The following is an 18537-nucleotide window of genomic DNA, read 5'->3' as shown; positions in this document are numbered from 1 at the left end:
TTCTAAGTTCCCATTTGGGGTAGACCTATTTTTGCTTTACGGCTCTTTCTGGGGGCTCGGAAATTCTTGGTTGTCATCAACCTGCTTTAATCCCAAGCACAGCCCCAGAACAGAGAAGCGTCCGTTCATATTGAAAGCAACTGAACAATCTTTGCAGAATTTGATTTTCTATTTGTTTTCCCCCCATTAAAAATATCATCTCCCCTCAATCCATATGCAATTCAAAAGGGAATTCACTGGGAATTTTGTGGGTTAGCGTTTAATAAGACATGTGACCGATCCACTTTTCTGTAACCGTGACACCAATATCAATCTGTTTGCTTTCCCAAATAATCAGTTTCAGCGTATCATTAAACGGTCTCGAAGATGAGTGATTAATGCACTGGGTCAGGGAAAAAGAAAACTACTCTTCCTCAGGGATGAGAGGCATCCAGTAGAAAAGGGGGAACTCAGGACTTCAAGCATGAGCTGCTTTTCCCTAACCTGTAGAGCAGTGACATATAGCTTCTTAGTGCACAGAATTGACGTGAGGTTAAACAGAATGAAAACGATATAAAACCATCATGTGAGTGTACAGTGCAAGGCCATTTGTTACAAGATAATTTATTATTCAGGTTCAGATACACTGCCTTGGACGCCACCTTGAAACCTTTCTTAGAACACAGTGAGATCAGAATAAATAATGAATAGAACATAGCTCCCTCTGGCTGTATCGTGAATTCCTAGCCTACATAATTTATGCACAGTGAAAGACTAAAGAAAAAAAAAATCAAACAGAAAATGTCTGGCTCTCACCCTGGAAGACTTTATAACTTGTTTTAGGATTAAATGATACACTGGTGCAATGAATAGTCATACACAGACACACATACACACACACACAAATCTCTATCTCTAGCTAAGAAAATGGAACGTCCACATCAGAAGCAAGGAAATTTTTCAGAGAAAAGAAGTATCTCTCTGCGAGACCTCACAAACCCAGAAAACTAGTCCGACCCTCAAAGTGGGCTGTAACCTGTGTCGACAAGGAGGAACTAGAGAGAGGTCCAGAGAAGAAATCTTTGTGAGATAAGACTTCATAAAAATGCCCTACCTCTGGGAGATAAAAGTGCCAATTACATGCTTATGATTTATTTGATTTTATTTGGTTTCCATAGAGAGGCCACTCTTGGTTTTGTTTTTTTGTTGTTGTTTTTTCTTCCTGGCGTCATTGAGCAATGCAGTTGACATAGAACATTGTGTAGACTGAAGTCACACAAGGTGTTGACCTGATACACTTACATGTGGCAAGGTTATGATACCCTGTTGTTAGCTAACACTCTCACTACCCTTCTTTTCTGTGATGATACCATTTAAGATCAATCCTCAAGAGGCCACTCTTAAAACATCTATGTATATGAACAAATCTAAAAACTGGTGTAAATTCCACATGTTCAAGTGTGAAAGGGAACGCCAGCTCACCTCAAGTGCCAAGTGCAGAGTGAGGCTTTGACTCTGACTCCCCTTCGCATATTACCTGGTTGATGGGAAATGGTACCACCAGGTCCTCAAGAGTCTCCTGCTTTCTCGGAGATGCACCCTCCAGTAGCCCCTTCCACGTGTGGCACTGAAAGGCCTTCCTGGAGCCCAGCCAACACCTGCTCAGAGAAGGAAGTAACGACACAAGTGAGGGTCACCGAATGACGCGGACAATTCTTAGGATCTTTGTATAACCTAAGAGTTTAAATTTATCAACTATGACAAAATAGTTTTGGGGGCTGAAATGGGGGGGAAAAAAACCACTAATTAAATGGTAAAATGTGTTAGTAGGCTGTGAATTAGACAAAATTATGCTGCCACCTCTGTCTGGCTAAAAATCGAATCATGGAATTACCGTGGTGCAAAAAGTGAGGACATTAACGTTTAATTGCTTGGCTAAAAGAAAATGCCACAGCACGGGGGAAATAAAACTTCACCAAATAAGGATTAGATTAAAACTGGGAGCCATCACCCATGGCTTCAGTGGCTCCTGTGAGCTCCGACAGCTTTCGAATTGCTTAAATAGTTAGAAAGGTGACTGTAACATTGACCAGCAAATGACATAAATCCAGAATTAATTATAAAGGCTTACATAAGCAAAAAGAAAGGGGCTCGCTGGATCCAGGCTTATTGTGAGATGTCAGCATAATGAAATTTTAATCAGTTTGTTTATTTAAGGAAGAATTAATTGCATATCATATTGCAGAAAATATAGTGCAGTTGTAAAGTTACCTGACTTCAGATCTTATGTAAGTGGATCACTTGTATCTTAATTTTCTTGGGCAATTTATATAGTTTTGGGGGTTTATCAGGCCTGTGTTCAGCTTGTCATATTCACTGAAATTAAGTGATGCTTATGAGATCTTTCAAGGGGCCTCTTTCATTTTTTTAGGGAAATGCCCCTTCTTTGCCATCCCCACGCCTCCTGAAATGTCATTCTTCCACCTACTATGGAGTAAGTTATTTATGGATTGTTTTTAATTTATGAAGTGGTGAGGGGTGCCATAGTTAGCTGGATGCCCCCATGAAGTCCTACAGATCAATGGTGAAGCCATCCATTTACCAATTGACTTTTAACCCTCTCTAGCTGACAAAACAGGATTTATGTTCATGCAAAGAAAATGAGCTAAACCTTTGAATATAACCGGGTTTTTGTGTGCAACCTGAGTGTACTGCCCCTGAAAATCACCTATTTCTTAGAAATAGAGAGTGGATTGGAGCTAGCACTTGCCACAGAAGAAACCATAGGGCTTTGATGTTCAAAGTCAGAATATCCATTTTTATTGTGCTTCATGCAATTTCCAGATCAGTTTCCATCAGTGGAATAACTGTCTTATATACACATTATAGCCTATCATAGTACTGAGAGTTTCTTAGCTACAAAAATGTATTCCCCTTTGGCGTTTATCCTGGAATTCAGTATAAATAACATAACCGAAAATGGGATAGAGTAAAAGATCTTTGCTTCAGGAGGACAGATTTCTATATATGACATTAGTTACTATTACATAGATTATTTGGGTAAAGATTTATTGAAACCTCCAAATCCACCCATCACTGTACCAAATAGTGCTTTGTGAGGAGTCCAAGCCTGCATATTATTAGCGTATTTCATTGAGTGCTTAGTAGATGCGAGGCACCATTGTTAAGGGCTTGATGTAGACTCTTCTTGTCTGTCCTGGTAATGTTATGAGTTAAGCATTATAATTATTATCCAAATTATAAAGAGGGAGAAACTGAGGCTCAAACTGCCAAATCACACTGTGCTGGTACAACTGTTAAGAAGTGGTATACCGTAATAATCATGTTTTTTGATTTTCTCTATTTTAGGATGCTTTCACATCTTGGAACCTTACAAACCCCAGGAGGGAAGAGACTGGACTTCCAGGGTCAGCTAATTCCTAGAGACCTCAATCAACTTGCCCTTGAGCACAGTTTTGAGATGCAAACCAGACAATTCAGAGTTCAATCACCTTCTTTGTCAACTTCTCACTGACCAAGCTATTGTTCTTTCTGCTTTTAATCACCTCAGGGCCAGGTTTGGAACAACTTGAGACCACCTCTATAGGCCAGAGTCGGCCAGAAGTTGTTTCAAACGGTCCAATCCTAAACCTGTTCAGCTGCTTACCTTGCCTCACTCCTTCCTTCCTGCTAAACTCACAATAAAAGCTCTGGTCCACACTTTCTCTATACTCCCTCAGCCTCCAGACTGACCTTGGTACTTTCCTGTGTGGACCTGTAGCAGCCAAGGGCAGGCTGCCTCACAATGGGTCACTTTGTCATGAAAATTATTTTGAGTTAAAAAGCAATCAAAACCCAGGAGATTTAGGAAAAGCACTTAACCTGCCCCTCAAATGCCTAAAATAATTTATATAGAAGACCTGCTCCAGGAATGGAACTATCATCGGAGCTATCACCATGGACAACTACATTGGGTTGTAAGCTAGGCAGGGTTAATAGGGAGGAAGCTTGCGAGGCCTGTTTGATCAAAGTCCTCTCTTTTCCAATCGTTTCAGACCTTGAGGGAACAGAAAATTCTTGCTTCCCTCACAGTCCATGTAGAGTGATGCTTGTTCCCTCATCTGGGGAACTGTGAGTAACAAACTATCTTTTCACCAATAACCATCTTCTGATCTCTTGGCCTCACCATACCTGACTAGGAACAAAATCCTGGCACATTATAAAACACGTGCCAAGGGTTGAGTCAAAGTCCTTTGACTGCATAAACTCCCCTCACTGCTTTCCAAACCCAAGGGTGGTCTTCTTCTTCCTCTTTACTTTCAATTTTAAAATAATTAAAGCTTTACAGGAAATCACAAAGAAATGTACAAGGAGCTCTTATGTGCCTTCCACCCAGCTCCACCAATGGCCACACCTTGTGCAACTAGAATTCAGTATCACAACTAAGACATTGACATTGGTACAATCCACACAACATATTTTAGACTTACCCACTCATGTGTATGTGTGTATAGCTCTGCGCAATCTTATCACATGTATAGTTTCTCTTGCTGCCACCGAAATCAAGGTGCTCAATTATAGCATCATCACAAAGCTTTCTGCAATAACTTATTTATAGTTACACCTACACCTCCCATTCCTAACCCCAGGCAACAATTAATCTATTCTTCACAGATGTTGTATGCATGGAATCATGCAGTGTATATCCTGAGATTTGTGCTTTTTCTTCCCCTCCGAATTATTTCCTTGAGATTAATACAAGTTCTTGCACTTACTCCTTTTTATTGCTGAGTAGGATTCAATAGTATGGGTTCACCACAGTTTGCTTAGCTATTCATCCACTGAAGGACATCTGGATAGTTTCCAGAGTAAAACTGGGATGGATAAAGCTATGAACATTTATGCGCAAGTTTCTGTATGATACGTCGATGGCTTCCAGTGAAACACACTTCCCGACATGCTCACCCTCACGTTGTCCTCTCCCCCTCAAATATGGGTTGGCCCAGTGAATCATATTAACCAGTAGAAGTGACACTGTGCCAATTCTGAGCCTAAAGCTTAGGAAGTTTTGCTCTGGCCCTTTTGGAAGTTAACTACCCTGAGAACCCAGTCCTATAAGGAAACCCAAGCTAACCACACAGAGAGGCCTGGGGGTGGGGGGGACAGCAGGGGAAGAATCAAGAAATCTAGGCAGAAGTGTGAACCAAGGCTACTGGCCAACCCATACATCTGCGTTCCAGCAAACCATCATCATCAACCTTCCAGCCATGTGAGTTAGCCTGCTTGGGAATGTAGCCTTAAGCCACCCCCACAACCCCCACCCCTACCTATGCCACTGAAGAACATGAGCTACGCTTCCAAAGCACTGATCAAAAGGCAGAATTGTGGCAGATAAATAAAGTGGTTATTATTTTAAACCACTAAGTTGTTAGTAAGTTCGTCCTACCAAAAACTATACAGAACAATACATAATTAGAGCGGAAATACACATCCTACTTTAACTAGGTCCTGGACCTAGTTAACATATTAGTTCTTCATTAATTTGCTAAAATCCCAGGATATTATTTTAAGTAAATGTAGTTATCAACCATACAGATTTAAATAGGTAATAGGCAACAATGCGTATTTTATATAATGTAAACATGTAGTGTATTTGGATATTCTAGAAATGCTCTGGATCTGGAGTCACAGATCAACAATCAATCCCCAGCTCTATCCCTAACATGCTTTGAAATACCACATGCCATGAACAACTGTTAGGATCAGACAAAAGAATTGATCTAAAGTTATTTCGTATGCTGTAAGACATCAAAGTATTTTGTAGTGGCTCACAATCGATTCAGTTGTTGATTGATAAATGGGTACAAAGAAAACACAGGTGCTGATTATAGTTTAAATAACACTGAATTAAAAAAAAATAAATAAAGAACACTGAATTTAGCCCACCATCACCTTTATTATCAAACTCTCACAGTATGTTCAGACATTATACAAAGTATACTATTATACTTTCATTAATTTATGCAAAACCCCATGACTTTTAATAAATTGAACATATAATTAACCTCACATGAAAGCAGAAGTGACTAGTAATAATGTAGCTAATTTGAATTAGACAAAGAATCACATTTCATTTTATTTCATAACTTTACATAACGACTACCACAGCAGAGAGGGGAGAGAATAATTAAGCTCGCGTGCCCAAATACATCTATCGATGAGTTTCAATCATCTTCTCTTTGCTCTTTTTCCTGCCAAAAAAAAAAAAAAAACCAAAAAAAAAAATTACGACTTGACAGCATCTGATGTAGTGGCAGACATACACTTTGCAAATTTTTGTTTGTTTCTAAGCTATTTTTGGCTTTCTTTCGTCATTGAGTCCAAATTAAGTGTTGGTTAATGTGGTTACATTTTACTGGAGCTACTAAAATAAGGTTACATAAAGCAGAAAATGGAAATAAAAGTTTACAACAAGCTTCATTCTGCTTTCTTTCTTTGAAGCTCAGTGGAAAGTATGAGAGCATTGCACATTCAAGGCTTTGCATATTATTAAACTAAAAAAAATTATAAAGAACATGACAAGCTGAAAGGAAAAAGAAGCACACAAGCCAGTACAAATTCTAGCTGTTGATCATTTCCCCTTCATGATATTCCCCTTCATGGTCCATGGAGAAAAGCATCACAAATTCTGCCTAATACCATGTTTCCCTAATGTCCCAAACCTGGAAAATTTAAAAAAGTGAGTTTCTTTGGGTTTATGCTGCACTAGATAATCAATTTGTGGCCGATGTTTTTCCTCACCTAATTTCTCAGTTGTTTTGGAATTCATCAAATGTGTTCGCTAGTACTCAAAGTAGATCAAAAGCAGGTCAGTGACAAAACACAAATGGAAACATTTGGTCCCAGTTAGTATGAAATTCATTTCAGAAAAATATGGTCACAAAAACTAGGTGAATGAGGAAAGACACTAAGGAAATGAACAGGCTTCCAGGTATACATTATTTGGAGGAATTCCTCAATCGTAGGCTTCCATGGTGAGGACTATTTCTCTTCTACCCAGCATTCTTCTGACAAATGACACAGTTTAAAGTTGTTTTGCTAGTTGAGATCTCAGTCTGCCACTTAAAACATCTCAGAGGATTTTGTCCATTTCCCACTAATTGTAAAAGTGAGATTGTAATAGAGAGAAGTTGAAAAAATTATTTGAATCTGAATTTTAAAAAAAATTCAAATTCATTGTTCAGTTGAGAGTATGTTGCAAATGGTTCATTCATGGAAGTGCCTAATAACACACCTATCCTACCCTGTGTTAAGCTAGCCACCTTCTGAATATATAAATTGTATCAAATTATAAAAGCTAAGTATAGAAATAATCAAATATGCTTATCGCTTTGACCAAAAGGATGCTTCTCTGATGGCACATGATTAGGCACGGATGCAAGACCCTGGTGGTTACAATAAGTATTTGATGAATTGCTTAAATTCTCCAAATTATTTTATTCATTTTTACAAATGTGGGCATCACCACTACATCATAGGTTCTCCAATTGTAACAAAAAAAGATATGTCTTAAATAACTGTATTAAAAAAAAATTGGGGGCACCTGGATGGCTCAGTGGGTTAAGCATCTGCCTTTGGCTCAGGTCATGATCCCAGGGTCCTGGGATGGAGCCCAGGATAGAGCCTGGGATTCAGCCCTGGATGCAGCTCCCTCCATGAAGCCCCAGATGGAGCCCAGCTTCATCCTGCTGGGCAGGGAGCCTGCTTCTGCTGCTTTCCTTGCTAGTGCTCTCTCACTTTCTCTCAAATAAATAAACAAATAAAATCTTTAAAAATTTTCAAATAGTAGTGAAATTAAGAAGGGAATACTTTACTCTTAAATTTCTCTAATATTTCATTTACAGATCCACACCTCTAATAGATTCTGAGTATAAATCTTTGATCTTAAAAAATTTCATCTAGATTTTAGATATACATTTAAGGGTGGTCTAGATCTCTCTTTGATCATAGGCTCTTAAGTTACTAAGTGCTGTATACACAATATTAAATACAGTATATTAGAGCAGAGAGTGGATATGAGTATTTGGCAACTAACTAGTCAAACTTCAGATATGTTTATTTAATTTAATAAAACTGTTTAGTTGGAGGAAGAAAGCAACTTTTGAAGAGCAAAGCTATTTTGGATTAACTTTCTAAAAACTTCAAAAAATTAGTTGTAGTATTTTCCTATGTTGCTTTTAGCCTTAAATATTATGGCAACAGAATCTTTTCCATCCCTCAAATTGTCAAAAAACAAAAACTAAAACAAGCAACCAATCAAACAAACAAAACTACTCACCTGTATTTTCTTCTAATCCTTTAGTATTTTTGTTTTCTACCATTTAAATTATTATTTCACCTGGGACTTAACTTTATGTAACTTAAGTTTTATTCATATTTTAACCAGTTTTCCCTAACTCTATAATCAAATAAAATGCTATTTCCGCAGTGCTTTTGAAATGCCACTCTTACTAAAAACTACTTCCCTGCATCTAATCTCTCTCTGACCTCACCCATCTTTTCAGACCATTTCATACTGGAGCCATTGCTGCAGCTCTCTGTGGACTCAGATCTGAGGGTAGTTTGTCTCCTCTGAAAACAAATCTCTCCTTTTCAGCCCCAGGACTTCCTCCACCACAGTGGCATAGGACGCATGGTGAAACTACTCAGCCACTAGGACACACACGCAAATCTGTAGGTATAAGTGAATAGTACCCTTGACCAAGGACAACCCCTGATCAGTGTGTGGGACAGGAGACCAGATGATACACTACTTTTCTGGCTTCGTCAGTGACAAAGATGTATTGTACATGGCTCCTCAGAGTATCCCCAGTGGGACCAGTTCCGGCTGCCCATTTGAGTTATCAGCCAAATAATGCTATATTGGCTTTGCCTCTTTCCTTGTTTCAATCTTCCAAGTCTCCAGCTCCTATCCCTTGGGATAATTCCTTGCATGCAATAAATTATCTGGATGCAGTAATTTGTTTTAAACTGATTTTAAAGCAAACCAAAGGGGCACCTGGGTGGATCAGTGGTTGAGTGTCTACCTTTGGCTCAGGGCGTGATCCCAGAGTCCTGGGATTGAGTCCCACATCAGGCTCCCTGCAGGGAACCTGTTTCTCCATCTGCCTATGTCTCTGTCTCTGTCTCTCCACCAGTGTCTCTCATGAATAAATAAAAGTCTTAAAAAAAAAAAAACAAGCTAAGAAAACCATCATTTATTCTTGATTCTGTTTCTTGACCTGATTCTGTACCATTAAACTGTCCTTTCATGGCTTTATAACATATTTGAATACCTGTTAAGGTAATTGTACATACACTATACTTTATTTGAAAATTACCCTGGTTGCTCTAGTGACTTATCTTTTTCAGATTAATTTTGAACCATTTAAACAACTCCAAAGTCGCATTCATTTTTCAAATTGGAAACTAATTTATTTCTCTCCAATTTCATATCCCTCTAATTATCAGCTGTATGGATTTGTGGGGTTATTTTTCTTAATGCCCCCATATCCTCTTTTACGAGTTAAAGGAAATAATTCCTTCTTCACTGAGTTGATATGAATAATAATCAGGTTATACACACACATATTAATAATTACACAGTTGCTGACATTTAGTATACCCTAAACATTCACAATGGATTATATATATTCTGATATCACAATAATATTAAATCTCCTAATCTATAAAGATAGCATATTGTTTCATGACTGAAAGGAAACCTCATATTCCACAGTAAAATCTAGTATTTTCCTTTTTATAGTCCTATATTTTTTCTGTAAAACTTTTCTATGATTTTTGGGGTATATTTTAATGACAATTTTGGATGAGATAATATTAATGTCATTTTCCATCTAATTAAAATGAAAATGTTATGTTTATTCAGCTGTGCTTAATGCTTTGTATATGCTACATCAATTATTTATTCTTATAACAGTTGTTTGAGATGAGAACTATTATTAGTTCTATTTTACAGATAAAGAAAAAGACACAGAAAAGTTGAATATTATCCCCCAGCTAGTAAAGAACTAATTCCAAATTTAGTTCAAGGCTAATCTTGATCTTATAAGAAAACAATTGATCATTCTATATTGTTTTTATAACAAGTGACCAACAACTTACATTTGTTATATATACTTATTTTTGTTAGTTCACTTGCTTTTTAAAAAGATAATCATATTAATTCTAGTTACTGATATCTTCTTTCTAATATTTATCTTTGTAATGATTTTCTGAACAAATAGAGCTTCGATGAATTAAAAGCAATACATTTTCTAACTCATATTTCATGTTGTTAACAGAAATAAAAGACAAATGTTCTAGGGAGAGAGTACCTCCCCATTTCTAAATCTAAAATATTTTGCTAAATCTGTTTGCCAAACCCTGAACACCTAAGAGTTCCCCCATCTTTTCTTTAAAAATAAGATACCGCCACCACCATATAATTGTCCCAACCTCATCTTGTAGACATTTTCTGATGCTTGGCTTGGAAAGGCAAACTCTAAGATACTCAGGAGCATATGGCAGGGAAAGGTGTTTGGGATCAGGTTAACCACCTTTCCCACCCAGGACACCACATTTGGCTCACAGTTCCCCTCCAGATGCTTCACACAAACCAAAGGACAGGTCTGGAGTCCAAGTTCTGAGAGAGCAGCTTAATTTCCAAAGGGCACATGACTAAGAGGTAACTTGAATTTTCCAGTAAGTCCTTTGCCTTCTTTTCCCTTCAAATTCATAGACGGCAATATTGAAATTGAGGCCCTGCATGGTGATAGCTCCTTCCCGATGAAACTTGGTTATTCACAAGACCCAAGGCATTGAGCCAACAGACTGATTCTCAGACAGTCTCCACATTCCCTCCTATGAGCCAGGGAGAGCAAAGAACAGCACCCATGTGTAAAGAAGGAGCAGATCTGACCTCAAAAGCAAGCCAGATGAAAGTGAGAAATGACATCAGCAAGAGAAAATTGCAATAATTCATCAAAGTCATTCCATGGTTGTTTTATTGAATGGTTTTCCCAGGTGACTGATTTGTGTCCATTCATAAGATTCAGATATCAGGACCTTTGCAACTCATTTGCTCCATGTTCTAGCATATTTCCTTGAAGCTCTTTCTCAAACTGGTGATAAGTGTTTCTACAGCCTCAAGAAGGTTAAATGAGTCTATGTAGGGTTTTTGAAAGGAGGAAAAAAATATTGTTTGCTCTCATTAAACTTTGTTGAGAGCCACAGGACAAAAATGATTTTATGGTAACCTCTCCCCACTTAAAAAAAAAAAAAAAAAAAAAAAGCCCACTACATTGTGAGCAACTATTTGGTGATAGAATGTTAGGAGGTATATATGTATTATTCCTATATTTAGACAATCCACTAATCTGTTTAAAACAAAAACAAAGCTCAAAACTCCATCTTATAGATGTATAAATGGAGAAAATGGAAACAGAGCACTACATGTCTCCTGTAGACATAAATGATGTCTATAAATATATATCAAAGATATCTTCTTTTCTTTTAAGATTTTATTTATTTATTCATGAGAGACACTGAGAGAGAGACAGAAGGAGAAGCCTGATGCAGGACTTGATCCCATCAAAGATGTCTTCTGATAAAGGAAAATACTATAATACCATAAAAGCCAGTCTATTATTTATTGATCTCTCAATAATGTATAAAATGTCAACACTGCTCCACAGGTCTACAATCTTTCCATGATGGAATCTATGATCCTCTGTTAACAAATGTGTGAAACAATAGGACAATTTCCATTAGACACAACAACAAAAATAAATGAAAGAAGGACACAACTCTAATTGAAAGTTCTAAGAATAGGAACTGTCCCTGTTTTAGTGAAAGTAGATTATCCGGCCACCAAATTAAATCAAATACTCATTGTCTCTCTCAAATACAGTCCTCTGAGCTCTTTTGGGAAAAAAACAAAAACAAAAACAAAAACAAAAACCGCGGTGCTCGGAGAGATCAGAAAAGAGAATGGTAGCTTTGGCAAAACCCAGGAAGACAGAGGGGCCTAGGAGGAGTTTCAGGGGAGCAGGAGGGCAAGGTGAAGAAGGATTTAAGAGATGTGTGCATCCAGGTGAGCACCGAAACACACGCAGCCATGCGATTTTTATAAGGGAAACGACTTTTCAGAGAAATAAAATATAGAAGTGGCTAGTCTTGGTTTAAGGAATAACAGAAGGCCCAAATTAAATAGCATTTTATTAGCTTTTTAAGTGGAGTGACTCAAACATGACTTGTTTTAAAAACATAAGACATCCAATTAACCCGACTTCTGAGCCTGACATTTAAAGGGCCACTGATCTTAGGAGGGATAGGCCCCTGGAGGTTTCTGGAATCGATCCGTAATTGGTAGTGCAAGCGCACACAGATGCTCCCTTAGGGTATGCGTATTTGCACACGCTCAGACATGCACCTAGGCTATGAAATGGCCTGCTTTGCCACAACCCACTGCTGATGAGAACACCCCACCCCCCAGGGAGGAGGAGGGGGGCCAAGCGGATGAAAGTGAATTGGCGCTAAGCGCCAGGATGCAGGAGGGGATGAAAGATGCTGAGTGTCTGCCCTGGGCTCCCCAGCCTTGGGCCTCCCCAGGCCTACCCCGCCCCCCCCAGGGCCACAGCTCCCCGGGTCCCTCCATAGCCGAGTGGAGCCGTTGGGCTGATCCCAGAGCCCCCATACACAGCCTTCCTTTCACCACCTTCCGTTTATACAAAGACTGGCTTATCCCAATTTTTTTTCCCCTGTTGCCTTTGCAATGAAAAGCTCTCCACGCGCAGCCTAATAAAGTTCTACGCCTACCCCCACCCCCAGCCCCCAAATCCCTGCCAAAAAAAAGAAAGGGAGACTTAAACCTGGAACTCATTTAGCTAAAGGGACTTTAGTTAACAAGAAAGTTACCCATCATGGACTGCAGGTAACACCTCCCGTGATCCTAAATCCATTACCTGGAGACTTACCCAGGCTGAGTTTGATTTTATGAACTGTGAGGTTGCAATGTTGAAAGTCTGCAAATTGGACATAAATTGGACGCAAAAGACTGGGGGAGCCGAGTGATTTTCTCTCTAACGGTGGAGCAGGCTCTGGCTCTCACCGGGGGATTCCTGTAATCTGGAGCGCTTCCAGGGATGAGTGCCTGGGTCCCCACGTCTCTCAATCTGGGACTTCCCTCAACCCCCCCCCCCATACCCACCCCGCAAAAGAAGGTTTGACTCCAACTCAAGCGGCCCCACCAAGAACAACCTGTGAATCAATCAATTCCTCTGCTGGAGGAATGTGCATGAGCGTGCACACGTGCACACACGCGCACCCAGGTCTGAGATCAGTAACAGAAAATGAGTTTTCTCCTACTCCTTGCCCCCTACTGTCAACAACGTCTGCTGGTGTTTTTGACTGGACCACTTTTCATCCGCCCCCTCGCTTGTCATTTTTCACAATTGTATTTCAGAGAGCACAGCTGATGGCCATGAGGTATGCGGTCACGACCGGCTTCTGGGTTTTAAGGAACACCACGGTGGCTTTCAGATTAGCCATACCTTCTGCTTTCCATTTCATTGAGCATTGATTGATTTTTTTTCCTCTTTTTTACTTTGTTCACTTATTTATCCATTTAATTTTTACTTTAGGGAAGGAGCTAAGGATGGCCCAGAGATCAAAGCCCAGGAAGGCCCACATGTGTCCTAACTGAAGTAGAAGGCCAGGTATAACTAATTATGTAATAGAGATAAAACAGGAAGATGCAGGGAGGGAGAGATTAAATCCACCTGGAAGTTGGGGTGGAAAAAAAAGTATGAGTCTGGGCTTCAAAAACTGAATTGCAGTTCTCCAAAAGGAAAGTGGTGTTGGTCTCGGGTGGAGAGTAAAGATACGTATCCCCGGGCAGAGAGAGGGATTTTAGGGAGATGGCCAGAGAAAAGTTCATGGGATGGCCATTGGAGTGACATGACCATGGTCCCTAAACACAGGGGAGGAGAGGAATAACAAGGGATAAAAGTCTGAACATGTCCTTATGGCCGAACCCAAATGCCATGCTGACAGGTTTGCACTTTATTCCATATGGAATAGTAGAAGTTTCTAGAATATTGACAACATTGAGAAGTATATCATAAGCTTGTGTATAAAAATGTGCTCAAGGCAACAACAGCATACATGTGTCTCAAATGCATAAACCGACCATAGTTCAAACGATGGCACACTATATAATATTTTAAACAAAATAAATAGATCAAATGCTTTTCTGAAGTGAAGTAAATTTTTTTTAAATTGTGTATGACCTATCATTATTAACATTCAAAATCTAAAAGAACACATGAAGTATGTTTTTATGGATTCCCTGATGGTAAAAAGTACCTGTGAGGAGGTCGAAGGGAACATGGATACATCTGCGATGTTTTACTTTTTTTTTAATAAACAAAGCATAAAGTTGGAATCTCAAGCCAATATGACGAGATAGTCACAACTCTTTTATGTGGGCTCTAGGCACTTGGATATGAGTGTTTTCTGAATTTTCCATAGGACTTGAATATTTTGTAATTTTTAAAGGGCAAATTCCTAGATCTCTTTTCCTCCACACACTTGCTGCTTCTGCTCAATCTAAAGCTTCCCCAAATATTTCTGAGAGTCTTGGGGAGCATCTCACATATGGTCATAAATAAACGTGGTCAGTCACCTTGGATGTCCCTTGGGTAGTTCTGGTCCTATAGGAGGGACCAGGGCTGCTTCCCTGTCTCTCCCCATGCCTCAATGAGTGCCAGTATCTTTCTTAGCTCTGACAGCACTTATTGATTTTTATTTTATTTTTTTTTGGGGGGGGTAGGTGAGATGGGCAGAGGGAAAGTGAGAGAATCTTAAGTAGGCTCCACACCCAGCACAGAGCCCAATGCAGATCTCGATCATGACCTGAGCTGACATCGAGTCAGATGCTCAACGGACTGAGGCACCCAGACACCCCTGAAACATATTTTGGTTCCAAAAGCTCACCAGGCACCACAGATAAATGAAAGCAAGTAACCTTTGGTCTTTTGTGTTACCCACAGTTCACAGGATACCAAGCAGTGATTATTTTGCTCTTAGGGTATAAAAATTTTTTAGTAAAATAGATCTTCTAGCTTTAGTTGTACAGTGTTCCTCTGGATGAAGCTTCTAAATCCAGTAGGCTAATCACAGGCTCCTGGCTGAACTCAGAATCATCTGTCATCTCTGACAACTCAGATTTTATTACTTGATCAAGCTTTACTTTTTAATTCTTTATTTCCCACAAGATGAGTTTCTCCCAAAGGCTCCCCAAGCCCACCTACAGATAAATGTCTTGTCATAACTGCCCATCAGTTTCAACGACATGCCCAGACATAGTTTAGGCTCAAGTTGGGTTCTCCCCTACACCAGGAAGTTTATTCTGGCAGAAGAATGTGGGACAGGCTGGAAACAGGAAGAGGCTGGAGTCAGGGAGGCCGGGCAAGAAGGAGCTACTGCAAATATACAGGCACATTTTTATTTTCACATTTAATCATTCACAGGCAGTCTTCCCTTGTGATGTACCGTGGGTGCACTACAGCACACATATTCTATCTGTACACACTGCAGTGGGGTGTTCTCTACTTCGTCAATCTGAAAATCAATGCATTGAGAAACTGAGCCTTCAGAGGAGTATCTCATGAGGTTCCTTGACTCTCCCTCATCTGCAGGTATGGCCCTGAACCAGAAAACCCTCTGGAAGATAACAGAGGGATGAGGAAGAAGGATGAAAGAGGTGATTCCAAACATTACATAAGTGTTGTCTTTACATATGCCTTTACATAGTTGGCGCTCTGAACTCTTTATTGTACCCAGGACCACTACTTCGAAAACCAGTGGTGTAAAAGCAACCAAACCCAAACAGCTATGGGACATATTTAGAATCACCGATCAGGCCCACCTTCTCTCATTATTTATTAAAATGTCGAGTTCTAAAAGCCAATGCCTACAGATCTCATGGATGGAGCCTTGTTGACCTCAACTGGTCTTAGGCATGGTTCCAAGGAGAACCTCAACTGGTCTTAGGCATGGTTCCAAGGAGACCTCAACTGGTCTTAGGCATGGTTCCAAGGAGAATGAAGACAAGATAAGAAATAAGCAAACTTTCTCTTTTTTTTTTTTAAAGATTTTATTTATTTATCCATGAGAGTCCTAGAGAGAGAGGGGCAGAGACACAGGCAGAGGGAGAAGCAGGCTCCGGGCAGGTCTCGATCCCGGGTCTCTAGGGTCGCGCCCTGGGCTGAAGGCAGGCGCTCAACCTCTGAGCCACCCAGGCATCCTGCAACCTTTCAATATTGCCTTGAAGTAGATAAATAGCTCCATTTGATTTGTTCCCTTTAGTACAAAGGCCAGTGTTTTAGGTGAACGCTGTTTTCTCCCCAGTCTCATTTGCAAATGTGTTAGGTTTCTACAGTTCTGGATGCTCGCTGTATTACTGTAGGAAAACTGCATCCACCACTGAAGAGACTATAGCACAGCATACATCTGAAAGTATTCTCTTTTAATATCCTCACAGTACAACCAATAACAGATGGAGTTGGCTGGAGCACATGGTTGATTCCAGTCTTAAGCATATTTATGTGGACCGCGCAAGCAAATAACTGGGCCCTAACTCAGCCAATTGCTACCTAGCAGGCTATGAGAGCTCTTTTCTAATGTTTTCAACTACTGTCATTGCTACTGTTATAAGCCAACAAAACAATATTTCAATACGGTTCCCCTATGTCACTTGCCATCATAGTATTTTAGGGATGGCCCAGGTTTCTCATAAGCCCTGTTTTCTTTTTAAACTATTGGGGAAATGCAAGAACTTCATCCACATGGCATGAGGACAACCCTTCTCCACTTTTCCCTTTGATTTTGGTGTAACCGAGCCAATCAATAAAGCTGGATTATCAGCAATATCTTCATTGCGAGGCAGGAGAAATCAACTTTGACCACAATATGATTCCTTTGAATTTCTTTGTGTCCCAAATGCAGTTGAAAAATGCATGACGATAGCCAAACTGTGGAAGGAGCCTCGGTGTCCAACGAAAGATGAATGGATAAAGAAGATGTGGTTTATGTATACAATGGAATATTACTCAGCTATTAGAAATGACAAATACCCACCATTTGCTTCAACGTGGATGGAACTGAAGGGTATTATGCTGAGTGAAGTAAGTCAGTCGGAGAAGGACAAACATTATATGTTCTCATTCATTTGGGGAATATAAATAATAGTGAAAGGGAAAATAAGGGAAGGGAGAAGAAATGTGTGGGAAATATCAGAAAGGGAGACAGAACGTAAAGACTGCTAACTCTGGGAAACGAACTAGGGGTGGTAGAAGGGGAGGAGGGCGGGGGGTGGGAGTGAATGGGTGACGGGCACTGGGTGTTATTCTGTATGTTAGTAAATTGAACACCAATAAAAAATAAATTAAAAAATAAATAAATAAATATAAATAAATAAATAAATAAATAAATAAATAAATAAATAAATAAAAATAAAAAAATAAAAAAAAAGAAAAATGCATGACGAGGTGCTTGAGCTTCTACGGTTAACTCTACCTCTCTCTTTCACAAAATAAAACAGCGTTCCATTCTTACACAAGGAAATTTTAAGGAGTCCACTGTTGTGGGAGGTCAACATTATCAATAATGTAATTAAGCTTCTTAAGAAGAACTGGATAATTGTCTAAGCAATTGCCAGCTCAAATAATGATAAAAGTGAAATCGAGTCGTCTGCTGCAGGGTGTAAGCTGAGTAGCGGTGGTAGTTGGGGAAGGCAGTTCCCTCTGCTATTTATTTATCATATTTACCGGACTCTCCCATTGCAGGAAAAGCCTGAGGGCACAGTTAGGAATGGCTAAATGTGGTGGCATAGAAGTTACCTTTTTATCTATTTATTTTTTCTTTCTGTATCTTACAAGGACATGTAAATACAGGAAAAGCTATCAGAAGCAGTTGTGTTGCTCAGGCTGCTTTATGGGCTGTTGTTGTGTATAGCTGGGGGGTTTTCAGCCCCCCTAAAAACACTAGGACCAACTTCTATGAACATAAAGGATGTTCTTGGGCTTTTATTGTCACAGTACAAGCTGTGCTTTCTGCCTGAATCCAGAACCAAGAACCTAAAAGAAGTAAAGCATGACTACATGTCAAAAAGAAAAATAAACTATTTTCCCGATTCCATCCTCTGTTCTCACCTGTGTATTTTAATCCCTGTAGTTGACATGAAACTGTTGTATAATTTTTGAGCTTTGCAGCTGTAGAATAGAGAACGTGAAGTGGTAATACTCTCACTGAAATAGGACCATAGTGCCGGGCTTTGCATGCCCTCTTGAGTGGCACACAGCACTGCTCAGGTATAGAAAAGCTTTCTCTGAGATGAGATAATTTCACAATCAGGATTTGTGATATTCACTGGATACTCCTAATGCAGGAAAGGCTCACTGTTGGGCCAGCTGCCAGCTGGGTATCCAGTCTTCCTGGGACAGGCAGTCCAATGGT

The 18537-nt window shown here is 39.6% G+C and overlaps 1 long non-coding RNA gene across 5 annotated transcripts in view; it reads right to left on the bottom strand.

Moving 5' to 3' along the window:
* Positions 1–18537, bottom strand: part of LOC140629555 (uncharacterized) — a 570920-nt gene that overhangs the window by 22997 nt on the left and 529386 nt on the right. For 3 of the 5 annotated variants that reach the window (XR_012027409.1, XR_012027410.1, XR_012027408.1), the window contains one exon: positions 5916–6230. This is a non-coding gene — a long non-coding RNA (uncharacterized lncRNA). Of the gene's footprint in view, positions 1–1461; positions 1638–5915; positions 6231–18537 lie in introns of those variants that run through there. The other 2 variants (XR_012027406.1, XR_012027407.1) reach the window with 2 other exon arrangements.

Source organism: Canis lupus, assembly GCF_048164855.1.
Source record: "Canis lupus baileyi chromosome 16 unlocalized genomic scaffold, mCanLup2.hap1 SUPER_16_unloc_3, whole genome shotgun sequence".
Classification (NCBI taxonomy): domain Eukaryota; kingdom Metazoa; phylum Chordata; class Mammalia; order Carnivora; family Canidae; genus Canis; species Canis lupus.
Note: the sequence above shows the minus strand (reverse complement) of the source record. Positions and strands in the feature narration are given on the sequence as shown.